Source organism: Aulonocara sp. 'chitande type north' Nkhata Bay, linkage group LG10, assembly GCF_057382095.1.
Source record: "Aulonocara sp. 'chitande type north' Nkhata Bay isolate Kocher_YH1m ecotype deep benthic linkage group LG10, A_spYH_male_GT1.1, whole genome shotgun sequence".
In the NCBI taxonomy this organism is placed as follows: Eukaryota; Metazoa; Chordata; class Actinopteri; order Cichliformes; family Cichlidae; genus Aulonocara; species Aulonocara sp. 'chitande type north' Nkhata Bay.
Genome location: NC_141353.1, coordinates 5574763 through 5592187, shown reverse-complemented (window position 1 = coordinate 5592187; position 17425 = coordinate 5574763). Strand labels below are relative to the sequence as shown.

Here is a 17425-nt window from a genome sequence, read left to right as displayed (position 1 = left end):
TTCACTGCATTTTCTTCTACACCTTTGACAATGTTACTGTTGTTACTGCGCCAAATGTTATTTTCAACAAAAGTCAACTTGGATCATTTATAAATTTCAAAACTGTGTGTAATTGAGTATCAAGTTTTTGGGGTTTTTTGCTTCTGAAAGGGGATGTATCAGAAAACAGAGATAGTAAAGAAAAACTTAAATCTGGGGGGAAACAAATATGTTGAGGATGTACAGTGCCAAGAAAAAGTAATTTCCCCTCCCCCTGATTTCTTTGGTTTTTGCATATTTGTAACATTTAAATATGTCGTATCATCAAACAAATTTTATTATTTTGCAAAAATAACTTGTGTAAATACAAAATGTAGTTTTTCAATGACGCTCTCATTCATTAGGAAAAAAAATTTAAAAAGTAATTGCTGCCATATTAAAACTGCATTTTATATTTACATGGTGGCAGATATTTTTCACTAATATTAAAATTTGTTTGCTGAAACATATAAATGTGACAAATACTGAAAATTTGAAGAACTCAAGGGAGGAGCAAATATTTATTCCCAGTACTATCGGTTGAGTTTCGCTGTCAAGCAGCCACTTCAGACCAGAGATTTGGGTAAGAGCATTTCTTAGATTTCCTTCAGCCACAAAGAAAACATTTTAGCCTTACGGTAATCCTTCCCAGAGCCCTCCCTAAGCTCAATGGCTCTTCCTCCCTAGGTGATCCCTCTGGCCCCTGTGTGTGATCCTAGAGGGGAATCTCTTTATACCAAAACCCACCGTGCACACCATTCCCCTCCTCTCGCTCCATGGCCCTTCTGAGACCCAGCTGATCTTCCTGTCGACGTCAAAGAAAAATCAGAGTGGAAGCTAGAGCAGTGAGGGTCTCCACCCAGGAGAGTGGAGGTCTAATCACCCTGTTCCTCACGAAATCCACAAGAGAAACATTAGCATTCCTTAATCTGCCCAGTATCAGGTACAATCGCTGGATCTGTACTTGCGCTTTTCTACTTCCATTTTCCTCTACGGAAAATAACATTTTACTTCAGTATAGATTTATATTTCCCAAGAAAATTATTTTTGCAACCAGACATTATAAAACAGAAAAGTTTGCTCTCAGTCTTGGAGTCTTGGCTGTCCAGGCATGTAAACCAAGCAGCAAAGTGAAAACGAAGCAACACCGAACAGCCAAAAATTGTTGTTCCTCTTCCTCTCAGGGCAATTTAAGCTTGGGTCCAAAGGCAAGTTAATCCCAACAGACTCCTATGTTAAAATTCCAAAATTTACACCAGTAAAAATCATTATATACAGCTGAAGCTTAAAGTTGGTTTGACATGTGGAGCAGCGGCAGCCAATAGCTAGGCCCCACCTCTGCTAATTCATGTTACTGAATTTCACCTGAATGTGTTTGCGCTGTATATACTTTTCGGAGCACTTTTAGTACTTTTAGTACCTTTAGTACTAATCAGCAGTTTTGTTTTGTTTTTGTTGTTGTCTCTTTTTTTTTTTTTGGGGGGGGGGGGGGGGGGGGTCATTTGTTTCAAGGTGTTTTTTTAGGATTAAGGATAGCTACTAATACTACTACTACTACTTAGCTACTCCATAATGTGTGTCTGTGGATTAGTCATTAATCATATAGTAGGGGACAAATTGTTAATGCTGAGGTTTTGTCCAGAAACCAGTTGGTTACATCATGTTGGCTATGTTCATTTTTTGATGTTTTTTTCAATGAGTGAGAAGTGATAGCTCTCATTTTAAGAATTTCCAACAGGCTTGTCGCAATTTTGCAAGGAAAGTGCAGCAACACATCCTATTTTTTAATAGGATGTGTTTTAAATGTATATTTAAAAGGAACGTATAAAATATTAAATATCCAAAGCACTAGAATTCTCACCATTCCCCTTTATCCATTATAACTGATATTCCCAATAACCAACTCAAAGCCAGAATGAAATTTAGATTGCACCTGTTTACAATTTCTGTTTGTAAGGGGCAACCAAAAAGAACTTAAAGGGCCCTTTTCGCAAATTTAATCAGATGAAATAAGGATTATTTTGAACTGGGAATCATGCAAAGCTAGTCTAGCAGAGTCCAAAAAGATAAATATGGAGTACAATTACTGTAAATATGTAAAGATTCTGCCTTGCTTTCAAAAGAGTCTATGTGCAAAAGCATTGTAATGCTGAACGAGTTACAAAAAGGTAGTATTCGATGTAGTGATAGGTTCACACCACCCCAGTCAGCTCTGCATTAAATCAAATAGTGGGAGGATGAGTCTTTGCTGTTGGTTCACGTTTCAGGGTTTATTATGACTGAAGGAGTGGGGCTCACAGAGTGCTACTCCCTGGACAAGTTGTGCTCCTTGTAAAATGATTGCTTTATTGTTGCACTGTGTACAACATTTGCTCATATCAATAATGGGATATGCTCCAATGCATCAGGCAAACCCTGGGAGAGAATGTAGCCTCATTTGGTTCATTCAATTTTCACTGTTCGCTTTCATGGCAAAGCAGGTTTTGGGTAGCCACAGGAATGAGTGAATATTCACAACTTCTTGACTAAACTTTATCTCTAATCATATGGAATCTCTGTACAGGGAGCAAAAAAATTCCAGATGGGCATCTTTAAGATATCTAAATCCCCCTCCGTTTGCTAGTAGGTTCTGGGGTCAAGGTGTGAAGGGAGGACCAAAAGACCTGTTTCCCACAATCCCTCCACAGCTATAGCCCCCCAGCTGTTCGAGGGCTTTCATAACAACAGCTGCGCAGAGGTTTAGTGGTTCATGTTGCTATGACAACAGCAGGATCAATTGGCATGCACAGACTCTCGGTGCTAATAGCAAAAGTGACATTATGGCATAATTTCATTTCAATAAAACACAGACAGCATTTTTGGTGCACAGAGATTCAGGGGCACATAAAAGGATAAAAGGAAATAATTAATTTTGCACGACAATTCTAGCAGCTCATATGTACAAAACTTACAAGAATCTCCCACACATATTGACAAGCCAGCAACATCTCATTTCAAAAACATTCCTCTGCGTTAAAGATAAGCTCAGTACAGAGCATGACTGTGTCCAAACTCATACAATAGAGGCTAAATATGTCTTCATGCCCGGCAGCTGTATTTGCCACAGATCGCTAACCGGCAGGATGTGCAACAATCAGAAATATTTCTGTTCTCCTGACAAACAGGATATCAGGTCACTTGGCCTCCTCAACAGTGAGGAATCTGATTGTATGGGGAGATTAAAGTATTGCGCAGAGTCAAGAACCAGCCCCAGTTCTACTTGAGGTTTACCAATGGAGGACATCTTTATTACTTAAATACACTCATTGTTCCTTCACATATATTCAACAGTTAGTTAGAGTTTAGTTTTATAGCTTTAATCTGGCCAGTGAATGACAATAGTAGGTATTCCCGAGGGAGTAACCGGAGCTGGCATGGCGTCACCACGGATTTAAGCCCAGCATTTAATGAGCATGCAGCAGATACAGGCAGCTGTGCCAGACAAAACACAGCACAGGCAGCCTATTCGCACACTGATGTGAGCATGTTATCCAGCTGCTACACTGTGAAACACAAGGTTTTTTAACTTTGTATGTACACCACTAATCGTCATTCGGCTGATATTTGACATTGATTATTCCTCTCTGTCTCAAAGAATATGATAGGCCTTGTGAACGGTGTGGGGAAAGCCAAACCGGAATTTACAGCTAAAAATACCCACAGTGATGAGTCAGGATGGACTGAGCAAACAAAAAGAGACCCGTCTAATTTCCTACAGTCTGGCCTTTCAGTGAAAAAACTTCCAGAGTCCTTTCTAGTTAATGAGAGCAGCATCGAGAAGAGATTTGATTTATAGAGCACCAAATCGCAACAACTGTTGCCTCACAGCACTTTACACTGTAAGGTAAAGACCTTAAAATATTTGAGAGAAAACTCCAACAATGAAATAATCCCCTATGACCATGCAGTTGGCGACAGTGGAAAGGAAAATCTCATAACAAGAAAAAAAAAAGAAAAAAAAGAGCAGAGTTTAAGTCAAAGTTTAAAAATAATTACCCAGTTTGTTATCATATTGTATCTAGAATTTTCAGGTGAAAATGAATTTAATTAATTTTTGGAATAAAGCTGTAACATAGTAAAAATGTGGAACAATTTGACCTGTGAATACTTTCCAGAAGCACTGTAAAGCAGGGTATCATCTGCATAGCAATGAAAGGTGATCAGGTATAATGTAAATAGCAGTGGTCCCAGCACAGAACCTTGTGGAACTCTGTGACGAACTTCTGTGTGCGAAGAAGCCTTCACATTTACACGAACAAATCCGTTATTCTTTTACATAGATATGATTCAAACCATAATTCCTTTAATATGGTGTTCTGCTTTGTAATTAAATATTATGGTTAACAATATCAAATCACTGCACTTAGGTGAGGTTTAACATGAAATGCACAGAGATCCACTGTCAGAAACCATAAGACTGTCATTAGCAGCTGTCTGTTTTGATAATGAGCTCTGAAACTTGACTGAAATTATTCAAATAAGCTATTCCTCTGCAGATGGTCAGTTAGCTTTTTTACAACTAGTCTTTTAAGAATTTCTGAAATAACAGGAAGGTTGGAGATTAGTCTATAAATCGCTAAGACAGGAGGGTAAAGTAAAGGCTTTTTAAGTAATAGTTTAATACCACCATCTTAAAAGCATGTAATCTGTTGTGGCAGGGCATGGGCTGTGGCACCGCTGCGGGGGAGGCGGACTCACCTGAGAGGCATCAGCGATCACGTCTCACCGGCTTAGAATGATTAACTGGGTCCTGACTGGGTTGTTGTTGTGTTGTGTGTGGATGGCAGCTGAAAAAGAGCCAACAACCGGGAAATAAAAGTGTGTAAAGTGAACTATGTGGTTGGGTCCATCGCAATTTCCATTCCACCCGTTAACAGAGATAGATTGACTACTAATGGTATGACTTCTTTCAGCAGTCTAGAAGGAACTGAGTGTAATAGACACATTGATGGTTTGAAGGAAGTAATTACTGAACAGAACAATCAGAGAGAGTTTAAATAAATATCAGCTGTTTTAAAAGTTTTGGATTAGCTGTTGGATTAGCAGTTGGATTAACAACTTCATTTTAAAAATCCTGCGACTATTCAAATTAGCCACACCGTGGGCTGTAAGGAGCTCTCTGATTGGTTGGACAGACACAGGCTGTCTGTCTGGATTTTTCTAGCTCATAGCTTCGCCCTGCTAAGTAGCGTGTGTGCTTTTACAAAGGCCGTTCAGCCTCAGGATTTACACTCGACTTGACACGGATATGTGAAGACCCTGCAGCAAAACAAACAGCGCAACCTCTGACTGAGTGCCTGTTTATTCAGTCTGACCACCTGTTGAAGGTAACGTGCTAACATGGCTAACGATAGCATCACCGCACGTCGCCACGTTATTTTAAGGTCATCTTAGCTTATGAAAATTTTACGTCACATCTGTACGAGCTGGCTACATGTTTTGTAAACTGCTGTGCTCTTCACAAATAAAGCTGGAAGCAGCTCAGACTATTAGAACCAGCACTGAGCCCTGTTACATTTACACAGTGTTAGAGCAACGGCTGCAGCCTACAGCCTTTAAACTAGCGTGTGCAGTTCCTGCTTTAACCTCCTAGGACCTGGCGTCCACATATGTCGACATCACATTTTCACTCATTACATCCCACGGTGTGGCTAATTTGAATAGCCGCAGGATTTTTAAAATGAAGTTGTTAATCCAACAGCTAATCCAAAAGTTAATCCCTGAGCGAACAGGAAAGGGAAATGGATTTTGAAATGAGGAGTGGAATCGCCATTTTAAAAAGCATTGTGAAAATCACTTTATTAAAGTGCAATTCGAAAAAGGGTTTTGAAATGAAGTTTTTAAAAAGCATTTTAAAAATCAGTTTACTAAATTGGAATTCAAAAATGAATTTACAAATGCAGAATTTATTCTACAACTCATTATTTAAGCACAGAATTCTTTATTTCCATGCGCATGGCTCTTGTGGTCCTCCATATTTGTTAACCTGGCTACAGTACTGAAAAGAAACCTGGGATTATTCTTTTTTCTTCTATCAGTGATGAATTGGAAGATGTCCCAGCTTTACAGAAGGCTTTTTTTATAGAGCACAAAACTATTTTTGCAAGCCAGACAAAGGTTTTCTAAATTAGTGAAACACTATCTCCTCCTCTTCAGCTAAAGGTTATCTGCTTTAAGGTGTCCATTTGTGAGTTATACCAAGGACTTTGATCTGGAGCTTTCTTTTTTAGAAGACTCATAGTATATATGTGTGTAGCTCTGCTTTGTGTGCCCAACTCTGAATAATCACACTTTGGGGGCTCAATAATTTGATGAGATTACTAGAAAAGAGAGCTGCTCCATGTAAAGTGGAATTGATGCCATTTCTCCTAAAAAAGACCACATAAATTTTTTGAACATGACACAGCCAGTGGTTTAAGAAAAACATGCAGCTAAGCATGTCACTACTGTTCTGAATGGAGAGGATGAGTCTGGTATTTTTTAAATCAAAATTACATACTTTGTCAGTTTCAGTATTAATCAGTAATAATTTGAGTGACTTAAGTAATTTCAAAATTAATGCAAACAGGTGCTTTACTGCTAAAGTGAATTCCAGTCTTGCAAAATCTAATTTATTCTTAGTTGGCAGTTTTATATTTCCTTCAAGGGGGGCTACTATGACCCCAGGAACAGAATCAACTATGGCTGCTCAAGTCTCTAGTGTTATGTTTCACAGACTAGAGTTTTTAGCTTGGCAGGTGTCTCATGAGAGGGTAAATTCAATTTGAAACATGAACAGGTTAGTGGAGTAGCAGGGGTACAGCTAACTGGGGTTAGCTATCTGGGAGTCCAAAGCTACAAGTTTTATTAAAGTACCACTGATGCTAAAGGAAGCTGAGAAGTAATTAAACATTTGAAAAACTGCACAGCAGCACGAGGGTGTGCTGCTGGTGCTTCATTTAAAGGTGTTTCTATAAAAGGGGCATCATTTTTAATTCTTCTTATCACCAAACTATTCACTGAGCTGTCGTGCCCTATGGATTGGTGCCAGTCATCTCTGAAGAGACCAGACAACTTCAGAATAAAACTGCTTCATCACAAGATGAATATGATAAAAGTGACTGCCCTGAAAAACATAATATTAATTTCTGTATTGAATTTGAGAAACTTGCCTTTAAGAAACGATACTAGTAAAATGCCTCTTATCAACTGTCATTATAGGTATCAAAAGTTAATATCACTGTTCTCTCGACCTACGTCACACATCTGCTTGTCTAGTTGAGAATATAATGAAACTGACTATATCTTTACTCTTTGCTTATGTACGAGACGTCAAAAGGAAGGCAAAAATGTTTTTATTTTTTTTAATACCATGATATTACTTGGCCTTGCCTCCATGTACTGGGATAAATATTTTTACTTGAGAATACATTTATGTCCGATTCAAAACTTGCCCAAAAAAGTTTATATCCCAAGGCACCAAAGTGCATCTGTTATGCAAAATGTATATCAAGATTTACATGCATTATCTTTTGAGGCAAACACACAGGTAAAAACACACTGAAAACATAAAGGATGTGTTTTCACTTCATTCCAGCTGTCAGACTGTCAGATCTAACACACAGAGAGGAGACACAAGAGGCATTTCCCAGGTGGAATCCTGCCTTGATTCTCACAAAAATGAATCAAACAATCCAGACAGACAGCAGGCCAGTTAAAAGAAGTTGTCTTGGCTCATATTATGCAATATCCTGCAGAGGTATCTCTATAATGTGACTGCACAAGTTTAGATATATTTTGAAAAATATATATTTTGAAAACTCCTAACTGATGTACATGTAAGTCAGTGAAATGAATCACATCTTTAAGATGTGGCCTCTGTGATAAATCAATGGAACTGCTGTGTTCTGTGGTAAGTACAAAGCACTGAATGGGAAGACTGAATGGATTAAACAGCCAGTGACCACAATTTACATTATTTTATATGGGTACATTCATTGTCAGATGAAGTGATGAACTGCAGTACGAACATCACTGATTTCTGATTATCTTTTTATGAAACTACAATCAGTGTTCTGCTTGAAAACCTTTGGCTGCTGTTACTCATATCCTTTCCCAAACATATAAAGGTAGGTTTTACTGCTTAAACCTATGTTAGGGACTAGAAAGGTGCTCGTGTAGTACCTTTCTAGTCAGTTGAGCATTCAAAGCACTTTCTTACTATAATCTCAACCAGTGACACACACATTCATACAACACTTATTTACGCGTAAGCACTTTCTAACAGTCACACTCCATTGGATGCATCCGGGGCAACTTGGATACTGCCCGATGGCAGTTGCCCTTACACAGCATCAAAATGCATGTTATTGGGTGTATTGGACCAATACAAGTGCTCAATACTTTCACCCAGCTTCTCAACAAGCACATTTGATCAAGAGGTTTGCTGGAATATGCCCAATCCACAGCGCTCCCAGGATCCACTGCCAGCATCACAGTTCCAGACACTACAGGGCACGCACAGAGGTCCCAGGCCCATGCCTTAGGGCTGTTTTGGTGGCACAAAATAGAACTAAAATATTAAAAGGTACTTTTAAATTTGTTGCTAATAATACATCATAAAATGACTTACAGATTACAGATTTTCACATCTTGCACATAAATGATATAAAGCATGAAGACATGATCTGTTATTTTAATGTCCATCTTGTATAAAATGTCAGAGTCATGTGGTAGAATGAAATTTATACACTACAGTACACGCTGATGACAAAGTCATAAATGTAGTGAAGAATGTTGATAATCTCCTCAGCCTGGTGCTGTATAGCAGTAGTAAATTTTGCACATAATCTTTCAATGTCTCTCAGACAGAAAAAAGTGCTTCCCATATGTACATTAAAGAAGATGGATGAAGGAAGCACAAAGAAAGCTTCGGTTACAGCAGACTCATTCTCTCTGAATTTAAACAGCCAGTGTCTGCCCATTATATAAATAATGAGGCCATAGTAGGAATAAAGGTAACACTTTTTTTTGCTGCAAATTTAAACACTCTTTCATTGTCTGAGCATGAAACAGCTCGGGAAGGCAGAAGCACAATGGACTTGGCAGAGGCGGCAAAGGCAGAACAGACAGAGAGGAATTCCCCATCAGTGTCTGAAGCAAACTAACCTTTCTTTTTTCTTTCTGACTCTTCCCTCCTGGTGAGAGTCCAAAGGAAGAAAGTTAACTCTTTCACTGGCACACTGAATGTCTGCTTCAGTTGTTTGTTCAGAGTGCACAGCTCCTAATAATAATTCATGACATTCCTGTGGACTGAGGCTGCAGAATTTACTGACACCCTGGTTCTCTCTGTAGCCTCCACAATGTTTTTCCACACATTAGAGATGCACCACTTAACCCCCCCCCCTCCCCCCCCCCCCCCCCCCCCCCCCCCCCCCCTTCGCCACCACCACAATCCAGCTCCATATCCAGGTAGTTAAATACAAAGTACTTTCTGTCCTTTTCCCAGTACAGAAAATAGTGTCTTGAAGGTGCTTCTCTGTCTGTAAATGTCGGCTGGTGATGGTTTATAAATACCACTGACCACGGGGGAGAAGAAGAACAGTAGCATGCCATTCACTGAGATTGAGAGATTCACACAAAAGACTTATAAGAAAACCTCAAAACAGTAAACCGCTTTCTCAATTTCCCAGCCCTAGCTTGTACAAACACACTCTCATATCCTGGAAAGATAAGCAGGCCTGTTTTGAAGAGGGCATCAAGAAGGCAGGTGTAAGTCATCCCTCATCTCCTGTCATGGTGGGTCTCACCTTCACAGTCCAACTGACACTACGCTGCAGCCAATCCTTTCTGAGAAGCTTAACCACGCGTCTCTTTTTGAGAGTGGCCCATTGGTCAACTTTGCTCTGAACAAATGGGGAAAAAAAACAAGAACGAAAGCAACCACAGGTAAAATCACGTGTTCCACGTCCACATTTCCAGCAATAAGTCAGATTCATTCCCAGTAGATGCCGGACTTCACCAGGGCTGCCCTCTGTCACTGATTCTATTTACAATTTTTATTAATGCCAAGTGGTTTAAGGCTTCCACCTTGGTGGCTGCAGGATCACGTCTTTGCTTTTTGTGGATGATGTGGTTCTGCTGAATTTATTAGACTGTGGCCTCACACTGAAGTGGTTTACAGCTGAGAGTGAAGTAACAGAAATGAAAATTAGCACCTTCAAGTCTGAGTCCATGGTTCTCAGCAGAAAAAGGGTGGAGTGCCAAATATAGGTAAGGATGGATGGATGGACGTGTTACAAATGTTCTAACAGAAAAGTTTGATATTTTTCATATTCAAGCTAGATAAGAAGACTTATCTAGGTTACCACTAGATCTATAAGAGACTGGCAGCCAGGCACTGAACTTAGTTTGGCAAAATCTGTAAAAAGCAACTCACAACAAGTTTTTGTGTTGTTTGTGAACAAAGACTGCAGTCTTGTCGTCATCAGCTAGCAGGAGATCCAGGATCCAGGAGACCCACATGATTTTATTCTGTTTGTATGCAAGCCCAGTGTCCCAGGTGTCACATGCCAGTTTTGATGTCACATCATGTCACCTTGCCCAGTTGTGTAGCTCTTGATTTTTGTAACCTGGCGTGTTGCGCCACAAGACTTTGCAACAACAACAACAAAAAAACACTTGGCAAAGTCTTTGCTTACAGTTTTGAGTTTTTCTCTTCCTATAACATCACTTACATGGCAGTATTGTCTAAGTGGCGACACCTATCGTTCTGCAGAGGCTTCCTGTGCCTTAACAGTGGGCATAAATAGACTTCAAGATGATATTGCAAAGCAACCTTAGCTGTCAATTTCCAAATGGGAATGAGGAGTGAGTAAACCTGAAGATGAATTTTGCAGCATGAAAGAATTTTAAATATTCCAAATTCTATCCTTTGGTGAATATATAATTTCCAACATGAGTTCTCTGACGGAAAACCTTCAGTTGATCCAAATGCTTTAAGAGGGAGCATTTTTCTCTAATACTGGGTTCTCTTCCCTGTTCATTTCAGAATCAAATTTCAGCTCCTACTCCTCCCATACAAGGTATTGGATAATCAGCCACCGTCTTATCTTAAGGACCTTACAGTACCATATCACTCCAATAAAGCACTTCACGCTTAGACTGCTGGCTTGTCTACGGCTCCTAGGATATTTATTTACAAAGGTAGAATAGGAGGCAGAGCTTTCAGTTTTTAGGCCCCTATTCTGTCAAAACAGCTCCCAGTTTGGATTTGGGAGACAGACACCCTTGCTACTTTTAAGATTAGCCTTAAAACCTTTCTTGTTGAAAAAGCCTAGGGCTGGATCAGGTAACCCTAGGCTGCCAGAGGCTTCCCATGAGTGTTTCTTCTTCACTTGTTTGTTTTCACTGCGTTTTTATACTTTATTTAATCATTCATTATTAGTAATCTCTGTCTCTAGTATGTCTTTTGTCGTGTCCCCTGTCCTAATTCCCAACCAGTTGCAGCAGATGGCTGCCCCTCTCTGAGCCTGGTGCTGTTGAAGGTTTCTTCCTGTTTAAAAAAGGGAAGTTTTTTTTCCTTTCCACTGTCACTAAGTTCTTGCTCATAAGGGCTTGTCTAAATTTTGGTAGTTTTCTCTGTATCACTGTAGGGTCTGTCCCTTACAACATAAGGAACATCTTGGTAAGACTGTTTTTGTTGTTACTATATAACAGGTAATAACATGGAACAGAAATGATTGACCTGTTGCAGAAAAACCTATCTAAAAGGCTTTTTCCTAACAAGAAGTTTTTTTCAGAGGAAACATTGCAATCTAGAAAAAAAGTCTTCCATAATGAGGCCAATTGGATTAGCAGTGGTGTGGTCTGAATCTGTGCAATTATTGTTTTAGACATAATGGCGAGTTGAAAGAGGCATACTGCAGGCTTCAGTTATTAGAGCTAAAGGCTCATTATTGGAGGCATTAACTCAGTTATTGCTACCAACCAGAATGGTTGGGTTTTCATACATCTTGGATAAACTACAGGACTTGCTCTGGCTACTTAATGCTTCCCCAACCAGGCCAGAGAGACATTTTTAAAAACTTCTGTGCCACCAAATCCAAATGATAAATCACTTAACAGGAGCCTTATGAGTCTATGAGACTGTTGTTGCTGAACTTGTTCTAAAAAGATAAAGACTGAGACACGGTCTCCATTTGAACCATTTGGAGAATCCCCTTACAGTCCTGGTACAAGACTAGTGTTAAAGTTCAGATGTGTGGTACTAATCACATTTAAAAACAATGTCACATACAGCAATCTTTAGGTGTGAGCACAGAGCACTAATGAAACACTGATGATTTCAGTGAGGCTGTCGAAATTACTTATCCCCTCTGAAAAGCTCTTTAAACTAAAAAAACAAATTTCATCCACAATCAGCACTATCAGATTTCAAATTCCCATTTACACCACACTAACATTACAGCAATGCCAAGGCAGTGCCAGCAGGGATCCAGGCATAGATACAGCAGAGCGGTATGGAGACCTTGACCAGATGAGAGCAGCCAGGGGGAGGGGGATCTGGATAGCTGTCTTTCTTCTCCCAGACTCGAGCCCAGACATACAGAAACACACTTGACTCTGTACCGTCTCCAGACGACGCCAGTTCCACAGCTGTTTATAACTCACTTTTAGCACAAAACCATCATCACTCTTTGGAGATGAACCTTTATGAAGTCACATAGTGCGTGGGAGAGCTGTGTGGGTGCGTGACTATGTGTCATTTTTCATTCTTTTACTCAATTTTTTTTAGTCGCTGGTAATTAAAGTGCTCTTTCCTATGAACTCCTCTGAGGTGCTTTTTCACCTCTTAGGCTGAAAACTTCTCTGTCTGGATTGATCTCAGTGGAGTTTGTCAGATTCTAATGTTATTTTCATTTAGAAATATAATAATGTATAATAGTGTGGGTTTTATGAATGTCTACGTGGAAAATAGGTGGGAAATTTTTTCTCAGCTAGGTATTGGAAACATTGCATGTTGCACCACCCACACCCACAGCCCGACACATGCACACACAACATTTTATTACAGAGTTAATTATATCTGATAGCAGAAGACACGCTGATTTTAATTGTACAAACTCTGAAACTTTCAGGATTTTGTTTGTTTGCCTTTCTTCTTTTTTTTGGGATTTTTGTTATCGGGGGAGGGGAGGGGTCAAATAAAGCCACTGGGCACAATATGGATATGGCTTTTTATTTTTGCTATGGCAAAATATAACTCCTTATTACGGTGTATTGCAGGTTTTAGGCACTTATCAGTGACAGGTGTTAGTGCCAAAAATATTGCAGGACAAAGTATGTACCTGAAAGTATCCACAATGTCACTTTCAGCCTTGAAATACTGATTTATGAGCACATACTGACACATTAAACTTTTTGAATTAATGTAGCTGCATGCTTCCTGCATTTAAATACATAAAACTATTTTAATACCGTAAACGAAACAGTCTAAATTTAGGCTCGATGATGGTTTCTCTGCAGAGTAGTGACATCACCTGTATTTTAAGTTCACGTTTTTTTCTCTGTTTATTTACATGACAGACACTGCATTTTAATAACACTTTTTGAAAATTGGACTTTAATTGAGTAGTAAAATTTGTAGCTATTGCATTTTCACAAATCCCAGTGTCTTTATAGGCAATTCAAACTGCCGTCCTGATTGGCTCCCCTTATTAAATAATAGCTGAACTGTTTCCAAGCAGGCAGCATTAAACTAGGATGCATCCAGCAGCAGGTTTACTTATTTCAATTGAAAGAGTTGCTGTTGTTCATGACTAACAGCTGTATCACAATGTTATTTTTTAGTTAGCCTTTAACTGACTTTCATTTATTTGTAAAAGGCAGGATAAGTAATGTTGTATTATAATGGAAGCTTGTTTGAAGACAACCTACAAATATTCTGAAAATGTCAAGAAGTTTAAGAAATATTAAATGCCTATTATATTAACAGCACACTATAACCTACTTACTGAAAGCTTGACTGAAGTGCTGCACATCTGTCCTTTGGACTGAACAAGATCTATACAGCAGACTGCTGCCAAAGTCAAGCATTTACAGTAGTCTCCATTTTCCTGCCATGTCTTTTTGCATCTTACGCATATTAACTACTCTGTGTGAAACCTGGAGTCCAAGATAACATTACTTCTTATGAGAAATGTACCCGAGATGTGAGTGCAAACACACACAGAGAAAATAAATAGACACTTTATAGAGTGATCATCCAATATTTCAGTTCTTTCTGCATTTCTCACTTTTCAGGAATGTCTTGAACAATAGCCTCTTTGAGAGAGCGAACCTCTTATCGTGGCACATATCCTAACATGCTAATTACCCACACAGTTTGAGTTCATTTATTATGCATGAAATAATCTAATATGATGACTGTGATAATTATGCGCACATAGATAAGATAAAAGAGTAGTAACCAATTATGGCACGGGAGTTGGGAAAAGTAATTATTCTTTGTAGTGGAAAGAAGTCTCGGTAGAGAAAAAGGGGGTTCGGTCTGTTTTTCTTTTTTTCTACTTAGTACTGGATTTAACATGTGAAATCATGTCTACACTCCCAGATAATGTTTAAGGGATATTTTCGTGATTTAAAGTCTTTTAGCAGGCATTTCATTGACCAAAATGAAAAAGTAAAACTGCAGTAGACCAGAATTTGCTTCAGCTGCTGATATATCCACTTACAGTGATGTTTCTGTTATAATTGCACACGCTCACCCCCCCCAGCAAACTCCATAAATCTGACATGTTTACATTAAGACTTGAAAGGCAATGCAACTAAATGTCTTGGTTTTCATCGGCAGTAGCAAATCAGAAAGGACACCAAAAGGAAGGAGTGGTGCTCAGAGTCAAGTACTCACAAATCAGACGGGTGTTGTAGAGTCATTAAATATTACCACTTCTAAAATCAGAGCTGGCATGCGGTTAGCCCGCACCACTGTACAAACACACTTAACACAGCACAGCTTTCTTTGACAAATTATGTGCCTGCCACCACAAATCACAGGAAACAGAGACTCAGCAGTAATTTTGTTTCTCTGTGACTGTTTTGGCTCAAATCTTCTTATGAATTAAACTTTTATGTAACGGAATGTGGCAGCCTGGAAACGGTGCTGAATGTGGATTAATGTGTCGGCATGCTCACACAGACAGAGAAAGAAATGTTTTACGGTTGCTCGTAATGTCTTTAAATGAGAACCAAACTTGACTGAGTCACTGCTGCAGGCCAAAATAATGAGATACGGGAACGATAATTAAATGGGGGAAAAAGAGAAATTTTAAAACAGGTGCTAATTGCAAAATTTGTGCAATGTAAAGGAGGACTATTGTCTCTGACCTCAAACTAAAACCCAACTGAAAGTGACTCAGAAGTGCACACGTCATGGTCACACTCATCAACCGTCAACCGTGTCCCGGACCAAGTCTCCTGTGGACTCCTGTAGCTGACTCATAATTATTTGCAGAGTCCAAGCTTCAGGCCAAACACGAGTCCAGAACCATCCAGAAGACAGCTTTTAAAAACAATACTGCATCAATTTCGACAGGTTTTTCAAATCAGCTCAATTTCCATTTCCATCAGTGTCGATCCCGCCCTGTTTCAACTACACACAGGTCTGAACAAAGGGACTGGCTCTCTGTGTGCTCTGTCACTTTAAACTGGAGGTTAATGTCAGTGGTGCTCATGTTTCCTTACACACTCAGCAAAGTCATAATGTTCTAAATGCAATGAAGTGAGGAAAGGAGAGAGCAAGGACGATGGATACAGCTAAGACGGAAGCTACTGCATATCATGCATTTCATATGAACAGCTGATGTTTGGAAAACATTTTCATGGATTTTTTGATGGATATTTTTTAGGGGCATTAATCGATGTTATTACAAGCTTGCAGTGAAAAAGAAGATTACTTCAGCTCTCTAAAAACAGGTCATTCTCTGGTCCAAATAAAACAAGAAAGACGTATGGACCATAAAGCCAGTTTTAACTGCTGCCTTAAGTTAAAGTTCAACAGGAGTATGAATAGACTGTTCTTGGTTGACTTCATTAAATCATTGATCATCTCTTAGACATCATTTTCAATATACTGCCAGGAATAAGTTCACCAACATGTTTTCAATATGTAATTTTAGAATAAGGCTGTTGTAAATGCTTGGGGTGTGTAAAGGACAATTTGACTCTAGATCTATCATATTGGTTCCCAAGTGTGGTGGGGTTTAGGTCCCAAAAGCTCTGGTTCAGATTAGGAAAGATGCAGGTTTCCACATTAATAAATAGACTTGTCCTTTCCAAGTTATTCTTGGACTCTTTGATAAGTTCGCAAAAACCCGATCTTTCTAATCTGCATGTTTTTCTCCAAAACATAACCACCAAAATGAATATTTTATCATGGAAAGGAGATTACTCTTATGAGCTGAAAACTCATGTTTTGTCATTGTCACTGGACAGTGGTAATCAAGGAAGTGCTTAATGCAGTAATGTGTGTTTAGCATTGTAAAACTATGTACTTTTATTCAAACTGTGGTTTTTCCTTCTATAACCGAAAAAGCTATTTTGGTGCCTAAACCCAACCAAACAGAAAAAGAAAGAATGTGGAGTTAAAAACAAAAGTGCAAAACCAGGAGAACAGAAGAGTTTCCCAGGAGAACTCCTGTCTGGCTGTTTTCTTCTCTTTAGAGGGTGTGTAATTATGTCATCCATCGCCCCACCTAACACAGATTTTTGTAGGTTTTTATTGTTTTCCATGTTGAAAGCTGAACGCTAAAGAGTTGTCCCAATGCATCAGAATTGAGGCTAAGTGAGGGTGAGTTAAAAAACAAATACTTGGTCTTTTTTTAAAGTGAGACAGGTTTTTACATCTACACATTTCCCCCATATCTAACACTCTGACTAATAAGACTCGGTTAATTATTTCCACACCCAACTTGTTTAGTCCCGACTTTGAGAATTTCCACGTTGATATCAACCAAAAATGAAGTGTGAGACCTCAGTGGACTGAGAAGTGGATCATGGTCAAATGTTGGTGGCTCCCAAATCAAACTCATCCATGATTTATTATTTTTCTTTTGATGTTTCAGCCTTTCACCAATTACAGGACGTTACAGCCGGCTATTGTTAGACTTGGAAAAAAGAAGCACAAGAGCAGAGGATGGAAACAAGTTTTATTTGAAATATGGTCTGATGCTGGTGGGGGGAAATGGTGAATTGACCGATGAGATGGACACTTGGTTTTGTGGGGTTTTTGTTTTTTTGTTTTTTGCTTGTTGAAGACGGATAACAGTTGGGCTGCAGCTTATTATTATCTTATTATTATTATTTTAACAACTGGATATTCTGTTGATTA

General features: G+C 39.0%; 1 protein-coding gene across 3 annotated transcripts in view; it reads right to left on the bottom strand.

Annotated features, from left to right (window-relative positions):
- Positions 1-17425, bottom strand: part of LOC147320081 (homeobox protein PKNOX2-like) — a 106708-nt gene that overhangs the window by 82169 nt on the left and 7114 nt on the right. The window contains exon 1 of one of the 3 annotated variants that reach the window (XM_086307904.1): positions 4756-4836. The exons of the other annotated variants lie outside the window; for them this stretch is intronic. The gene's annotated coding sequence lies outside the window, so the exon portion shown is untranslated. Of the gene's footprint in view, positions 1-4755; positions 4837-17425 lie in introns of those variants that run through there. 3 annotated transcript variants of the gene reach the window in all.